A 16,802-nucleotide genomic window follows, 5' to 3' on the forward strand; every position below is an offset into this window, starting at 1 on the left:
AAGCAAGCTTACAGTAAACACTTACTAAAGAAAGACCATTTATAGAGCCAGCACATGTATTGTGTATATGTCTGCTCGGCAACATCGATGTTTTATATTGCGTGAGACATGAGACATTATATTGTGTGAGATATTTTGGTACTGACCTTCAGTATGTACTGTCTCAGTTAATACATCATCTACTCGAAAGTACACTATCGTCTCAGTTGTCTAAGTGTATCTAGCATATGGACTACGTAATAAACTTATGCTAACAGTATGGGTCTTTAATTAGGTAAACAGGATAAATGGTGGTGTGATGTGGAAACAGCCTGACAAGGTACAGCATCCCTCATAATATAATTTTGCAGGGTTCTCAGCATGTGCATAATTTTAAGCATTTGCGTAGTCTCTCTGAAGTCAGTGGGATTACTTATATGTTTAAAATTACTCACATGCTTATGTACCTTGCTGAACTGCAGCCTTAATAAGTAAGTATTTCAGTTATAAGGGCCATAAGTACTAAGGGCCTGATCCTGAAAATCTTTACTGATTTGAGTAGTTCTTATTCACAATAGTAGGTTTATTGGCGCCAAAGAGATTAATAAGCCAATGTAAAGATTGCTCACATAAGTATAGGTTGCAAAATTAGGCCACAAAAGAAGGTGCTATTGTTTTTTCTTTTTAAGTTGCAAATTGCTAAGAATGGATTTTGTGACAAGCTGATCAATGCCGCGTAATTCATCCAACTGGACCAGCTGAAAAATAAATATTCCATAGCAGATACTAACGACTGAACTAGTCCCAGTTACAAACATTCACAGAAAAAATCTCACAAGCCTATTGTAATGTAATGTTAGTTTCTATGATCCTTTAAGATCCAGGAAGCCTGGGACTAGCTAGCCCTGTTCAGTCAGCCCTGCTGTGCCATAATTAGCTGCCTCACAGACTAAGAGGCTGGACTAATAGGTTCAGGTAACATCCTGAAACACCTGGGTCTCATAAAAGGGCAGAGAAAAGTCAGTTTGAGGAGGAATCACATGGAGCAAGTTAGGTTTGCTCTGATTGAAGGCCCTGAAACGGTATCTGAGATTGTGAGGATGTTATCAGGAAGGAGGCTGTGAAGTGGGGCTCAATCTCAGAGCCAGAGAGATTTAGAGGTAACCTAGAAGGAGCTAGAAGCAGATGCTAGAGGGTGGGCTGAAGAGGAGCACAAGCAAGTAGAAAACCCTTTTATTTGTATGACCTTCTGCTGGATTTTTGTTACCCTAGGAAGAGTCTGGTCTAGGCAAGGCTTAGCTGAAGGGCTATGTTGCAGGTGGAAAGCCGCCATTGCAGGGCCACAGAGATGATCTGCAGAGGGCACTAGAGACAAAGATGCTTGCAGTGCTATGCCCTGATGGCTGGTGGTGCTGAGGCAGTGAGTGGAACTGTTTATATTTCTCTACATCAGGAGTTCTCAACCTTTTTTCTTTTTGAGGCTCCTTTCCCACAACATGCTATTCCACAGCCCACCAGTGCCACAACAACTGTTTTTGTGTCTATGCAGTAAAAAGTCAGGGCTGGGTGTTAGGGAGCAGCAAGCAAGGCAATTGCCTGGGGCTTCACTAAACTAAGTTGCCCAGGCTTTGGCTTCAGTCACGGGCTTTTTTCCCTGCGACCCAGCAAATCTAATGCCAGCCCTGCTCTCTGGTTTATTTTGGCAGACCACCTCCCTGGGGGGGGGGGACCCAGACCCCTGGTTGAGAGCTGCTGCTCTACATTATATACAATGTCCAGAATGTCAGTATAGCTCTGAGCAGCTGGATGCTGCACAGTTGCTACTGAGCATCTCTTGGGAGTTGGGTTCTCCATACCTTATGCTATTGGACTCTGGGGACTAGATTTTTCAAAAGAGCTCAGCATGTTGGAGTCACTGCGACTATTCAATGTATAAAGTTAAGCAAATGCTGAAGCCTTTGCAGGATAGGGGCCCTCTTGGGTACAGGTTGATGGCCTGGGTTATCTGCTTGGATTAGGATTAAAAAAGGCGAAATACCTGATGTATTTGTCAGCCTTTAATAATTCTTCTATTCAAAATTTGTCAAACCAACCCAACATGCTATAACTGAGGGTACACAACAACTTGGGGACAATTGAATGACCCAAATTCATTCAAGATTCAGCACGCAAGTCTTACACACACAACATGATATTGTTCTTTACTCATTTCACAGAAACCTTTGAAAACAAAAACCAGAAAAGGTGGTTTTTGTTTTTGTTGTAAGCAGAAGTCAGTTTCATTTCATGAAACCACATTTTGCTTTGCAAAGCCAACTAAATCAAAATCCTAAAGACATCTCTATAGTGAGGGTCCTGTGGGTGAAACAAATGCCATAGTAAAAGCGACTATTGTTCAAACTAAGAAATGTACACAAGACAAGCTTAAGGGGTTAAGAAGCCTTTAGTCAATCTACCTTTCTCTGTACCACATTTAGTACAGTGGGATACTGAGTGGAGCTGGGTGAGAAATGGTTTCCTCATCCTGTGAAACTTTCAAGAATTCAAACGATTTTTCTGTCTCCACTAGGATGAAAAGTCAGAATCTTTAAAATTTTCATGACCTGAAAAAATCCAGAATTGATTCAGGTAAGTTGAAATGGTTCATTTTTATTTTGATAATTTTATTTAATTTATTTATTTATTACTATAAGTAGCTTCAATTTTGAAATGAAAAGCTGTTTTGAACCAGAACAGAAGTTTTTGCTTTGGAAAATGTCAGAATTAAATAGTTTTGACAACTTCAAAACTCTTTTAAATTTCAAGTCAGAAACTTGTTGAAACTGACTCTTTCCCATGAAAAGTTAGTTTTGACCAAATTGCCAATTTCTGATAGAAATAATATTTACCTTTGACATTTAATTGAAATATTCCCAACCAGCTGTAACCTTCTTCAGGAGAGAGCCTCCCCCAAGTCATTCTGTTTTTAAATCTGGGTTTTTTTTTTTACAATCTGCTGCATTTCAAAGGCAAAAATCCCTGGTTTCAGAATTATCTTGATAAACTACAAATATAAATTAATCTCTGGAAGGAATGTATGGCAGCATCCAATTTGGGATGAACTTCAATAGAAGCAGGGAAGTCTTCCCCCGTTCTCATTTTGATAATAAAAAAATGAATGAACACTACTAAGTGGACGTCTCTGGTGAAATACAGAAAAACTGTACAACTTGCTCACAATTTGTGACCAGGAGAGAAACGGCAAAATGATTAATTTTAAGTTATCTGGGCAACTTTACTTACTGTTAGCAGAAAAAGTGATTGTGTTTTGTTTGTTTTTTATTTTGTTTTGGGTTGGGGGGGTTGCTCACTTTTTCTGCTCAGAAGTTTAAAAATTAAGAGGCTTCTTTACAGTTTCAGAAACATCTGAACACGTTTGGAAAAAATGTGGTTTTGCTGTCAATATTTTTGGGGGGGGGAATGAGGGGAAATAGATTCCTGGGGAAAGGATGGGAGCTTTGAGTAATAGGAAGCATGGCTGCTCAGCAGTTCCCCTACATAATGTGCAGTTCTTAGACAGCTGCTGTCAAGAGAGCAGTTTGAATTTCTCACTGATGTCAATTCTTTACGCATGTACATCATGCTGACGCATATGCCTTGTTGTATTAAATAAGCTAGATGGATCACTGCTTTCCTAGTGGGTGAAGCATTTTCTTTAAGACCTGAACTGAAAGATGAGTGTTTATTCATTTTCACGGTATATGTATATTTATTAAATCTTTTATTGAAACTTGTTCTGTGACTCCCAGTGCATATCCTTTCAGGAAAACATCCTCAGTTTTCTCTCATTTGAAAAAATACTAATTCACTCTTTCAGGTTTTTGCCACAGCCAATATTTATTATTTGTACAGCCATAACATTGGGGAACCCTAGTCATGGAGCAGGATCTCATGATATTAGGCGCTGTCCAAATACAGAACAAAAAGACTGTCCCTGTTCCAGAGAGCTGGCCTCTCTTTCACTATTGGATCAAATCTAAGCTGCTTATATTGAGTTGCTTATATTTCAAGGCCCGTCACAGACAGTCTCCATCCTCCCTGTCCTCTCTCAGTTGCTATCAAGCTGTCCCTGCTCACTTCTCATTGACTCATGATGCCAGTCTCCACTGACTACTTGTTTGTTTGAAAATTAACACTTTTGTGCTTCTTCCCATGCTGCCCTTCATGGCTGGGAGATGTTTCCTGTAAATATCCACAAAATCACCTTGTTACCCACTTTCAAATCCCTCCTTTGCCGTGATGCCTACAGAAAACTTGACAATGGTTAGACAGCCAGTGGGGAGAGACCACTGCTTCTCATGCTGCCCAATATTGTCTCATTGTTTATTTGTGAGACATCTTTGTGTATCATTCGTCTGTCTCTTCCTCTCATACTTCGACTGGAAGCTCCTTGGGGCAGGGATCATTTTTTGTCATACGTTTGTACTGTGCCCAGCACAATGGGGTTCTCGTCTATGAGTAGGACTCCTAGATATTATGGTTATACAAATAATAAGATGAGACAAACACAAGGAAACGATGAGACAATACTGGTCAGCCTGAGAGGCAGTGACATCGGTGCACCAGCAGGCTACCCATTAGGCTTTTCTGTAGGTATCATGTCTGTGTTTTGTGTTTCTGTTTATCCAACTTCTCTAACATTTCTTAAATTGTATTAAAATGTCTCCATGTGACAAAAGCATAGCTTTTGGATTAATTGCTGACAAAGCACTGCAGTAAAGGATGTTCCTGTTCTCACACAATGGCCCAGTTTCTGGAAAGAAACTTCTCTTTCTTTAGATTCCAACAAACAGATCCCATTTTTCAGGCAATACAAACTGAATATTTTTGCTATTGATTAAATAAACTTTCATCCTCCTGGGTTCTGCAGTGATAGATTGCCCCTCCCAGCACCATGAAGAAGGGTTTTCTTGTAACTCTGAAAAAAAATTAATCACAAAGAGCCTGATCTGGGACAATCTGCATGAGTTAAAGGGTTTGAAGGACCAGATCCCAACACATTTGTGCTAAGTCAAATTATTTATTCTTTTATTATTGAAATTTTAATAATAGTGAAAAATGCACAACAGTGTTCTGGTCCTCAGACTGAATGAATAAATGAAAGCTTCTTTCTCTGCAGTACCTTCTGTGTTGCTGAAATATCTTCTGATCCTAGGAATGGAAGAAAGACCAAGCATTTTGCAACATCTACATAGGGCCAGATTTTCAAGTGCTCAGCACCCACTAGTGGGGCAGCACATTGGATATTTGCAGTGTGTAAAGTTAAGCACGTGCACAAGCCTTTGCTGGATCAGTGCCATTGTGTGTGCAACTAGGCTACGTGAAAATTTGCCCATATAACTGTTAGCTCATCTTCCCTTAGTCCGCGTCCCATTTGTTTCGTCAGTCTGTTACATCACGCCATTAACCTAGACAGTATGTCCTAAAAGGCAGTGACTGTCTCTTTACTCCATGTTTGTGCAGCAACTAGCGCAGTAGGGCCCTGATTCCTGAATGGAGACTCTGGAAGCTTCTGTCATTCCAAATTATAATAATCATAACCTCAGATATTTTCCTGAAGCATGATTCCTGAAGCAGAACTTTTCAAGAGTGTTCTCAAAAGACAAAACCCACTGAAAGGGGGAAAACTATGCAATCACATTCTGTTAAAATATCTTGCAGATGGCTACTTAGGAGTGCACTTCATGGCACTTGTAGCTCATGTCTCATGATGGGACAATCCTCTGACTTCCTGAATGTTTCTTCTAGATTCCATGACAGCAGATGCAATAATGACTAGGGCCCTACCAAGTTCACGGTCCATTATGGTCAATTTCACGGCCATAGGATTTGAAAATTGGTAAATGGCGCCTGTTCATATGTTTAAACCTGAAATGTCAGGGTGTTGTAACTGTGGGGGTCCCGGCCCAAAGCGGATTGTGGGAGGGGAGGTCGCAAACCTGTTGTAGAGGCATCATGGGATTGCCACCTCACTTCTGTGCTGGCTTCAGAGCTGGACAGAGTGGGGATGGAAGGGTGCGGCGCTATCTACAGCCAGAAGAGAGACCCAAGAGCAGCCCTGCAGGGAAAGAGCAAGTCGTGTCCTGCCCCAGCCATGTAGCAGCTAGGAGCCCCCTCTGCTGGGGCGCTGCCAGCAGTGTAGGGATAATTGGATCTATTTCCACGAGCTTCCTCCAGCTGCAGGAAATCTCTGGGGCTTAGCAGCAGGAGGTACTTGGAGGTGGGTCTGGTCTCTTCTCCCCTCCCCCCCCCCGCAGCAGCTGTGCAGGGGATGGCCAAGCCCTGTTCCTCCCCAGCCCAACTGGAGCTAGGGGCCCCCTTTGCTGAGGCGCTCCTAGGGAAAAAAGGACATTAGATTTCACAGGGAAGGACTATTTCACAGTGTGTGTCACATTTTTCATGGCTGTGAAATTGGGAGGGCCCTAATAATGACCATATTTACAACTATTGGCTGCCCATGCTGACATTTCTGTGGGTGAATACAAAATGCAACTGCATGAAATACGAGTTTTTGGGTCTCTAATATAGTCAAGTGATTGCTTTAAAAACAAACAAACCCAAAACACCAATTTTATTGTATACAGCTAAAAACAGGTACTATTTTTGCCTTTCATTTACAAGGCTTTATTCAGATCACTTGAAAACAATCAAATAAATCAGAATAGTGTCTTCCAGGGTATGTTTTTTCCAGAAGCACACAGTCAATTATTATTCAAAAATATTAAACTCCAAGATATGTTTATTATCTTGAATGGGGGAAATAATTTATGGAGACCTAATTATTTCCCCACCCAAAATAAGGCATATCCTACTCATATCCACCTCTAATCCACCTTGCCATTTCCATGTGTAGCAATAGTGTTATTTCTAGTGACTTACTATCCAAAATTTTTTATTTTTAAATCCCCTGACCTGTCATACAGCACCATAGTTCTTACCAATTTCACTTAAAGTGGATTTAAAAATCTTTTAGCAACTCCTGAGGATATCAAAATGTGATTCTCTTGTTGCTGAGTACCACTCAGTTTCACAGGATGTAGACAAGTTGTTCTTCTATGGCCCAGTCCTACTGGGTGCTGAGCTCCTCCTGCAAAGTGCTGAGCACTCTCAACCCTCATCTTGCATCACTGGCAGAAGAGGGTGTGCTGCACTTTGCAAGGGTTGGGTCCTTACTTTATACTTTAGTAAATTCCTGGCTCCACCCCAAATCCTCTTTTTTTTCTCTTTGTTTCAGAAGCCAAATGAATAGCTAAGATATAACTGGTCCTCTTCCTTTGATGTTCTCTCAACCTCTGTGGTTGCTCCCTTCCCTTTTTTCTCTTCTACATTTGCCCCCTGAACGACTCCTCTCCCTATGGTTTCTCTTATCAACCATGTGCTTCTGACTCTCAGTTCGATATCTCTACCCAACCTCTCACCCTATCCCGTCTTACATTTCCTACTGTCTTTCCAGTATCTTCTCATGGATACCACATTGCTTCCTTGATCTTAAACAGGACAAAACATGACTTCTCATCTTTCCTCCTGGACTACCCTCCTCCCCACCACCATTGACAACTCCACTGTCTGCCCCATCGCCCACCCTCACAATCTTGAGGTTACATTTGAGCTGTCCCTTTTCTTCTGCCCTCACATTCAGGGTCTTACCGCATCTGACCACTTCTCCCATTGTAGCATTTTTAAGCCCCACCCCTTTCTCTCCATCATCAGAGCCAAAACCCATTTTCATTTCATGATTCACTCTTGCCATGACTGCTAAATTCTTCTCCTCTCTAATCTGCTTGATAATTTAGCAGCCAAAACAACGTTTTCCTTCCCATCACTCCTCCTGTGTCGCTCCTGTCTCCACAGGTCTCTTCACTGGCTACATGCCATTTTCTGCATGAAGTTCAAATTCCCCACCCTCACTTTTAGGGCCCCTGTCCATCTCAGTTGTCACCTCTTGTTGTGCCCCACCTCATGGCCTGCCATGACTCCATTCTTCTCATGTCTCCCCTGGTCGTCTCCTCCTGGTATTGCTTTATGCCTTTTTTATCCTATTCCCTACTCTGGAATGGGATCCCTCTGCAATAAGCTTCCTCAGTCATCGTCTTCAAATCCCTCATTCCACCTCTACTGACTTCCACTCCGGTGCTGCCTATTCAGTCCTATCTCACCTTAACACAGAATATCTGAGTTATTACTGAGTTGCCATATCACTCATTTTACTTCCACTTTTACCCCTCATCCCTCCACACCCTTCCTTTAGGTTCTGGTCTGACAAACCGTTACATTAATAGCTCTATTGAAGGTGTTAGGGTTTTGCAGGACTGAGCCCTTTTTCATATCCATCATAGTTAGCTCATAAGCTCTTCAGGGCAGGCAATATGGACCAGATCCTGACTGTACATATACCCTGCATCTTCCATTCTTTTAGTTAGCTCTGTTCGAGTTTCCGCTCTTTGCTCAGGATGATTAAACTCATTTATTTCTGCAGGTAGCTGTAGGCTGGAATTTTTAATTTATTACTTAAATCCTGTGGTTAAATCTTCCACCTTTTAATTGTTGCACACACAATAGCCTTCTAGTGGAATTTCCAGAATTTAGAGAGTTCTTAGGGAACCTCTGTTTAAGAATAAAAATCTATAGTCCTTTCAATTGTTTTTTTTATGAGATATCTAATTTTTATATCCTGCTTATCACCTTTGTGTCAAAGTGTCTTGGTTTTTCTTATTCTCACTAAGAACATGTTTACAATAGGGTGTATGTATTCTTTACCAGGAATCAGGTACCCCGCATAAGAAATTGGTGCATGGGGATTGGTACCATGGCTTGAATTTCAGATATACCTCAATTTCTAACATATATTTGAACAGTCTGTCTGAGACTATAATGAAGTTCACAAACGCTTATCTGAATATGAAGTTGTAAGACTTTGGCCATATCTGAATTAGTTTTTGAAAACTAAAAGGCCCTCAGACCATCTATGGGTCATCAGCCAAGGAAATTAATCTCTGTTGGCTGAGATTCTTAGAGTAGGCATTCACAAAAATGCAGCCTTCCGCAGCCTTTAGCACACTAGAATCTCCTCCTCTCCCTTTGCAATAGGGATTGGGAGTTAAATTTTTAGCAGTGCCTAATTTTTCTTTGACTGATGTTTTTCTTTTAAAAGGCATCTGAAGGGGGACTGATCCTGTCAGATGTTCTGCTAACACAAATGTGTTACTGAGACTCTTTCCTGTAAGGGTGCTAGGCAAATCCCCGACTCACACAGATTGCAATATCACTGGCCAAAAATGAAATATTCTAACAATGGATACCAGTCTTGTCTGGGGAAGGGACGGTCATTGACAAACAGAAATGTAGGGCTGGAAGGGACCTTGAAAAGTCAAGTCCAGCCCCCTGCACTGAGGTACGACCAATTAAACCAAGGCCATCCCTGACAGGCATTTGTCTAACCTGTTTTTAAAACCTCCAGTGAAGTATTCCACAACCTCCCTTGGAAGCCAATTCCAGATCTTAACCATCCTTATAGTTAGAATGTTTTTTCTAACATCTAACCTAAGTCTCCCTTGCTGCTGATTAAGCCCATAGCATTTCATCTTACCTTCAGTGGACATGGAGAACAATGGATCACAGACCTCTTTATGGTAGCCCTTAATGTATTTGAAGACTGTTATCAGGTCTCACCCCCTCCCATCCCAATTCTCAAGACTAAACATGCATAGTATTTTTTAACCTTTCTTCATAGGTCAGGTTTTCTCAACCTATTACCATCTTTTTTTTGTTCTCCTCAGCACTCTGCAGGTTGTCCATATCTTTCCTAAAGTGTGGCACCCAGAATTGCACACTACTCCAGTTGAGGCCTCACCAGTGCTGAATAGAGCAGGACATTTAGCTCCCTGGTGTTAGTTGCAACACTCTTGTTAATACACTCCTGAAATATTAGCCTTTTTCACAGCTGCATCACATTGTTGATTCATATTCAATTTGTGATCCTCTATAATTCTCAGATTCTTTTCAGCAGCACTAACATTTAGCCAGTTATTCCCATTTTGTAGTTGTGCATTTGATTATTTTTTTTTAATCCTTCCTAAGTACAGGACTTTGTACTCTTCTTCACTGAATTTCATCTTGTTGAATTTGGATGAATTCTCTAATTTTCAAGGTTTTGAATTCTAACACTAGACATAATGGGGCCCTCGCCTGCTTAGCCTCAAAGTGCTACCTCAGTGTAAATCTTATATTTGTAAGAATACAACGTGTGCTCTTTGGCATGTGCTGATTCCTGTAATAATAAGCCTTCTAGTGGATATGGAGGGTAATTGGTGCCTGTCTGGCTATTTGCATATGCATATAATGGGAGACATTTAAGACAGGACCTGTGAATGTCAGTAAGTCCCTGCCCTTCCTCTGAGAAACTATTGTTGCATCTGCTGCTGCTTGGGTGTGGATCCACTTGTGATCCAGGCTGAATTAAAGGGCTGTTGTTTAAAGTGCCTGGTTTGGCCTCTCTTTATTCCAGTTAAACTTTATTTAGGGTCAGAAATGTGATCATGTAAAAATGGCATCCCTGTGCTCAACAGAGCTGCTCACTGTTTGTATTCAGAATCAATTTTCTATCTTTAGTGACAAAAATAACTTCTTATTCCTGTTAGTACTGCTGAGCCCATATTGCTATGGGAGACTGGGATTTCCTTCTGACTCCTGCACACCCACAGAAGTACTGATTTAAGTTCTGTTCATAAACTCTTTATCTAAAGATGGACACCTCAATTGCACATTAACTGCTCTAGTAACGCACTTATGTAGGCCAGGGAGATGATGTGTGAGCCACAAACACTTTGGTTTTCAGATCTCAGGTGGAGTTTTCAGGGCTAGCACTGAAGAAAAAAACATTATTTGATACATGAAGTGAGCAAAGCTAATCTAGAATCAATGAAACCAGGTTTTATTGGAGCCCCATTCCTAGCACTATTACACGGCACTAAGTTGTGTACTTTGCAAATGATTAGAGCAATAATACGCTTTTTGGAGTTCAAAGATTTTCTCTTACTACTTTCACTTTTAAGTGCCTGGGATGAAGCTGTGGAAGTGGACTATCAATGATAGTTTTGGCACTTTGAATAAACAGCAATGTGGCAACAATATTCTAGCAATGTCTTTGTGGTTGAGAAATTATCCAAAATTTGATGTGTTGGCATATTTTGTGAATAGAAGACTATAGCTAAATACTTCTTAATATGTGTAAACCTACAACTGATTACTCTGAACTGGCCATGTGTGGACACTAATTATTCCCATTCTCTATATTCTTTGGTTTTAAACTCAGTAATACATTCCATGTAATTCTATAAAAAGTAATTAATATGGAAAAATTCAACACAACTTGGGTAAATGTTTTGTAGGTGAAAATAAAACTTCCTCTCTCTCTGCAAACACTTTGTTTCACAGGAGGATTTTTAGCCTCATCTATAGTTTTCCAATACACTTATCACGTTAATAAATGACTGCTGAAGTTATTAAATAGCGTTACAAGATTTCTTATGCAGTTTTATTATTATTTGACCAAATTCTATAGTTCTTATTTAGACAATTTCATTTGAAGTGTCAATTGAATAAAGACTGGGAACCTGATTCAAGAGAGCTCTTAAGTCGTGCTTACTAAGCATGTGCATAAGTCCTTTTGAAATCAATAGGACTTAAATGAGCTTACATGCTTTCCTCAATCAGAGCCTAAGGCCTGGTCTAAATGAGGAAATTAGGTCCCATAACTACATCATTTAGAGGCGTGAAAAATCCATACCCCTGAGCAGTGCCGTTAAACTGACCAAACCCCCAGTGCAGACAGCACTAAGGTCTTGTCTACACTACTGGGGTAAGTCGACCTAAGTTACCCTACTCTAGCTACATGAATAATGTAGCTGGAGTCAACATAGTTTAGGTCGACTTACTGAGGTGTCTACACTGTGCTGCATCGATGGGAGATGCTCTCTCGTCCACTTACTTTAATCTTCGCATTCTGGTGGAGGTCCGGAGTCGACCAGAGAGCGCTCTGCGGTTGATTTAGTGGGTCTTCACCAGACCCACTAAATCAACCCCTGCTGCTTCAATTGCAGCTGCGTCAATCCCGGGTAAGTGTAGACATGGTCTGTCAATGAGAGAATTCTCCTGCCGATCTAGCTACTGTCTTGGATTACCTATGCCCATTCGTATAGGCAGAGTCCTCACTGCAGAGTTTTAAATGTAGACAAGCCCCCAAGTTAAAACAAACAAACAAAAAAGTACCCCATCTAATCTTTCACATATACTTTTTTACAGTGAATGCAGCATGGAACAGTCTGTAATAATATAATTAAAAGCTGTATCATAATGTACAAGAGAGCTGAATTACAGATGTACAGACAACCTTAATTTTGGTATTTCCTAACTTTTGAGCACTTGACTTTGCAACCTTAATGTTTTGCATGCACTATATATAGTGCGGTGTTCCTACAAATGGGAATCAGCTTCCATTTGAGTAATGTCTTGGACAGTTAAATACTGTAGTAGCTCTGGCTATGTTTTGTTGTAACTGTGGGCGAATAATACAATCTGTGGGTAATGTGTCATTTGTGTCGATTGTGAATTTGTTTAACAAACAACAAGAGCTTTAGCACTTGTCTACATGGGGACATTTAGTTAATCCCAATTAACTAAAGGTATACATTTGGAGTGCATTAGTTACACAATTTTAAATCTGTGTGGACACTGTTATTTAGGGTTAAAGTTGTCTTAATTTGGTTTATCTTAATTCACTTTCTGAATTAAGATAAACCAAACTAAGGCCTCTTTAATTCTGAATGAGGATGTGGACACAAGAGTTTAGTGTACTTCATATTCACAACTGAGACATCACTTGTGCTACCGTAGGCACCTAGCATGCTAGCAATGTAAATCTACCAGAAATCAGAAAAGAGAATTCTGTCCTGAAATCCAAAATGAAAATTTTCAAAACAATTTTTTTTCAATTTATCTTCATGGGAAGTCTTTTTTCATAAGAATTTTTATCAAAACATTTCAAATATGTATTTGATTTAAACAAAAATAGTATTTTCCATTAAAAAAAACTAGATTAGTTTTCCAGCCAGCATTACTCACATGCTGTTTGACCACCTCTGTTTCAGGACTGGTGTATGTGCAGGGGTTGTGGAGCACCATTTAAAGTGTGTGGGGGGGCAGGGGCAGGGGCAGGTCCTATAGATTAGCTGCCACCCCCATCCCTTTCTGACCCTTCTGTTTTTCTCTCAGGTGCCCCCAACAACAGCAGTCTGACCCCATGGACCATGAACTCCCACACCCACCTTCTCCACATTTCATTGAGTGGCGTTGTAACCTAGCACGCTGTCACAGTGCCACTCAGGTTTGGCCCAGCCACCCCTCTGTCATGATGAACTTTGGTTAGGCCAAACTGGAGTGAGCACCATTGAAGTGTGATCTGGCTAAAAAGTGATCAGGTCAAGGCCCATGTGCCTCCCTGGCACTGTGGCTTATGATTTGTTACACTTAGAATCTAACCAGATTACACATATCAGCCACTCAGCAGAGGGGTGATGCTAGTCTCAGAATGGGACATTTAGTCAGATGAATGGTGGCAATATTGATCAGATATTCTCTCAGCTCTATGAGGGGCAAATAATGAGTTGGGAGGGGGGCGAGGGGGGAAGAGAAGCTGGATAACTTATTTTAAAAATATAGTGAAATTTATTAAATTGACACAAATGATTAGACAGGTTGCATCACTTAATGACTAAAATAAACTCACCAATGGCCTGATCTTTCCTGATGCTGCCAATCTTCTGCTACCAGTCGTTTTAATGAAAATTGTGGATCTCGATGCGCTGTGGTCTAAAAGCCTGATTCCTGCCAATGACTCTGAATATGTGGCCTCCCTGTGTTCATATAGACCCCACTGAAGTTAATAGGGTGCTGTGAAGGTGCAGGGTCTACCCGAGCATAGCCATTTGAAAATTATTAGAGCTCTCCATAATTGGGAAGATATCTACTTGCATGTATTACACATGTGAACGTTTAAGCTTATTGTCAGTACTGCAATGATTATTGTAATTATAATTATCAATAGCACCATGTTTCTAATACTCCACCCTTTTCTCAGGGGTTAACATTTCTTAGATCAGAAAGCTAAGCTGGTCTTTCCTTTAGGCCAGACTCTTTGATCCAAGGTTTGGAGCTCATCCTTTGAGATGTTTTCACAAATGTAGGTACACACCACTAATACGCTGCAAAGCTTGATTGAATCTGTTTGCGCCACAAGTTTAAATAGACTGTGTTGAAAGCATTTTTTTCATTTAAACAAAGACAAGGTGAAACAATAGACTACTATAGCAAGATAGGCAAAAGAACAAGAGGGAAACTGCAGGGCAGTTTAACTTTTTTATTGCTGCTTTTGGGATAAGTAATCAAGCAAAAGAATATTAATTTTCTTAAGAATGGAGGTCTGCTTGAAAGTTTCAAGTATGCACAGCTGGCAGTTTATGGGTTTTGTAACATTTGTAAAGATCTTCATTTGTGCCAGGCCATCAGAGGAAGCGACTGAAATGAAGAGAAACAATACCATTTTGTAATTGAAGTGAATTTTACATATTGCGGCACTGTATAATATGTCCTGGTAATGTGAGAACCCAAACAAAAAATAAGATTACAAATTTCCACCACTTTAAGGTATTTATTTATTTATTTATTTTATTATTTCAATAGCATCTAGAGATCCTAACTAAGATGAGAACCCCACTGAGAATGTCACCGTACAGGCACACAGTCAGAGATGGTTTCCTGCCCCCAACAGTTTACAATCTAAGGGTACATCTAAATTGCAGCTGGGAGGTGTGATTCCCAGCTCAAGGAGACATACAGGGGATAGCTCTTCTTTATCTAGCACATTAAACATAGTAGCATGGCCAGAGCACCACAGGCAATGGCTCAGGCTAGCAGCCCAAATACATACCCATGATCATGGGCAAGATTGTACTCGAGTGGCAAGCCCAAGTTGCTGTCCATGCCATTAAGGTGTGTCTGCTATTTTTAGCATGCTAGCATGCACCTGTATGTCTGTCTGAACCGGGGATGACACCACCCAGTGGCAATTTAGATGTATCCAGAATAGACTAAGTGACCTACCTAGGTGCACGGAAGGAATAGTTGCTGTCAGCTGCTGAGATGCGGAGTGTCTCCTGCAAACTGTGCTGCACCCTTCATTGAAGTCTGCACCTCACATATCAGGACCTAAAGATGTGCAACTGTGAAGATTTCTAGTTCTACAATATGGACCTCCTCTGCTGGTTTGCCTGCTTACGTAAAACCTTCTTTTCCTAGTTGATTTTGTTTGCCACAAGTTTGCATCAGGCATAAGTGACGGGCCAAATGTATTTGGAATAGCCCCCTTGTTCACCACATCTATCATGTTGGAATAAAGCATCATAGAACCAAACCATATTTTTACTTCATGTTGACTTTCAGTTCCATGAAGATAAGATGCCACTGAAATGGAAGTGCCTGGTACGACATCAAGATATGTATTTGAAAATTGAAGAGAGGTAGAAGCAAGGGATCTTAGGTAAGACTGATTGTACTGTACTTGTGCTGTGTTAGCATGATTCTGTGCTGTAGCATGGGGACTATTAGAAATCAGCGCTATGGAAGAGAAACAATAAAACCCACCTCATCGCTATGACTACATCCAGGAAGTGGGAGAACTGTGTTAATTGCATTAACTTTCATTTCCATGGCTAGGGAGTTTTAGATGTGCCTTGGGAATTAACAGACAATGCTGTGGATTTTTCCTCATTTTAAATTTAGAATGGGATTTGAAAGGGAATTTATGCCAATAAGCATGTGTAGAATGAACCCTTTAGAGAGATCTTACAAACTGCTGAAATGGGTTTTATCCTCTTTATCCTTCCACAAAGGATATACAGCAGCAAGAGAGAGGAAGCTTCTTGTCTTTCATTAAAATCAGATATGGCATGAGCTGCAGATTTTTGATCCACATGTCCCTATATTTCAAGGGCTTAGCCTATTAAAGAGCTAGTGCCTAGCTGCGATGTTTGGATCTAGACACTCAATGTTTGTGGGCTTTTTGAATCCAGGGCTTAAATTTGGAGGCCTCATGAATTAAAGTATACTCTGTGTGTATACATTTGGCTATAAAAGATACTGGAATTTAGATAGTCATTTACTATGGTGATGAGCCTGGTATAAATGCCTAGGTACAGGAGCGTGGGTGTTCTGGATTCATGAGGCAGTATGCAATGGGCTATACTTCATTCTGGGCTGAATGATTCACAGCTTATCAACTTTAAGATCAAAAGGAAATAAAAGATAAGAGAACCCCAATTAATGTTGTGGAAACAGGGACCTAATCACACAATCAGATGCTACCAGCACTAACTCTAAAACTGCTTCAGTCTTTTAAATGTTTGATATGAATGCATAAATCCAACACATCCGTAAAGAAGCAAAGATATATAATACTCTGAGGGCTGAGTAAATGCTGAAAGGTGTTGAGCAAATGTCTCGTATACCTACTACTGAAGTTCATTAGGTAATTCCACCCTAAGCAAGAAATAGAACATTGTAGAGGGCATTGAACACTGAATTGTAGTATGCTGTAGATAGAGGACCAAATTCTGCTCTCTTGCACTAGGATAAAACTGAAATAACTCCACTAGGCTCAAAGAAGTTTTTCTGGATTTACAAGAAGGCAGAATCCAGCCCGTGTTTCTACTTGACTCTCAGAAGGCTTATCT

The 16,802-nt window shown here is 40.5% G+C and overlaps 1 long non-coding RNA gene across 1 annotated transcript; it reads left to right on the forward strand.

Annotated features, from left to right (window-relative positions):
• The first annotated feature begins 1,008 nt into the window (after nucleotides 1-1,008).
• Nucleotides 1,009-14,710, forward strand: LOC122455757. The gene is made up of 3 exons (XR_006274214.1): nucleotides 1,009-1,139; nucleotides 2,549-2,607; nucleotides 13,288-14,710. It is a non-coding gene; the product is annotated as an uncharacterized LOC122455757 (long non-coding RNA).
• Nucleotides 14,711-16,802: the final 2,092 nt, after the last annotated feature.

The sequence above is a fragment of the Dermochelys coriacea genome, chromosome 9 (assembly GCF_009764565.3).
Source record: "Dermochelys coriacea isolate rDerCor1 chromosome 9, rDerCor1.pri.v4, whole genome shotgun sequence".
Classification (NCBI taxonomy): domain Eukaryota; kingdom Metazoa; phylum Chordata; order Testudines; family Dermochelyidae; genus Dermochelys; species Dermochelys coriacea.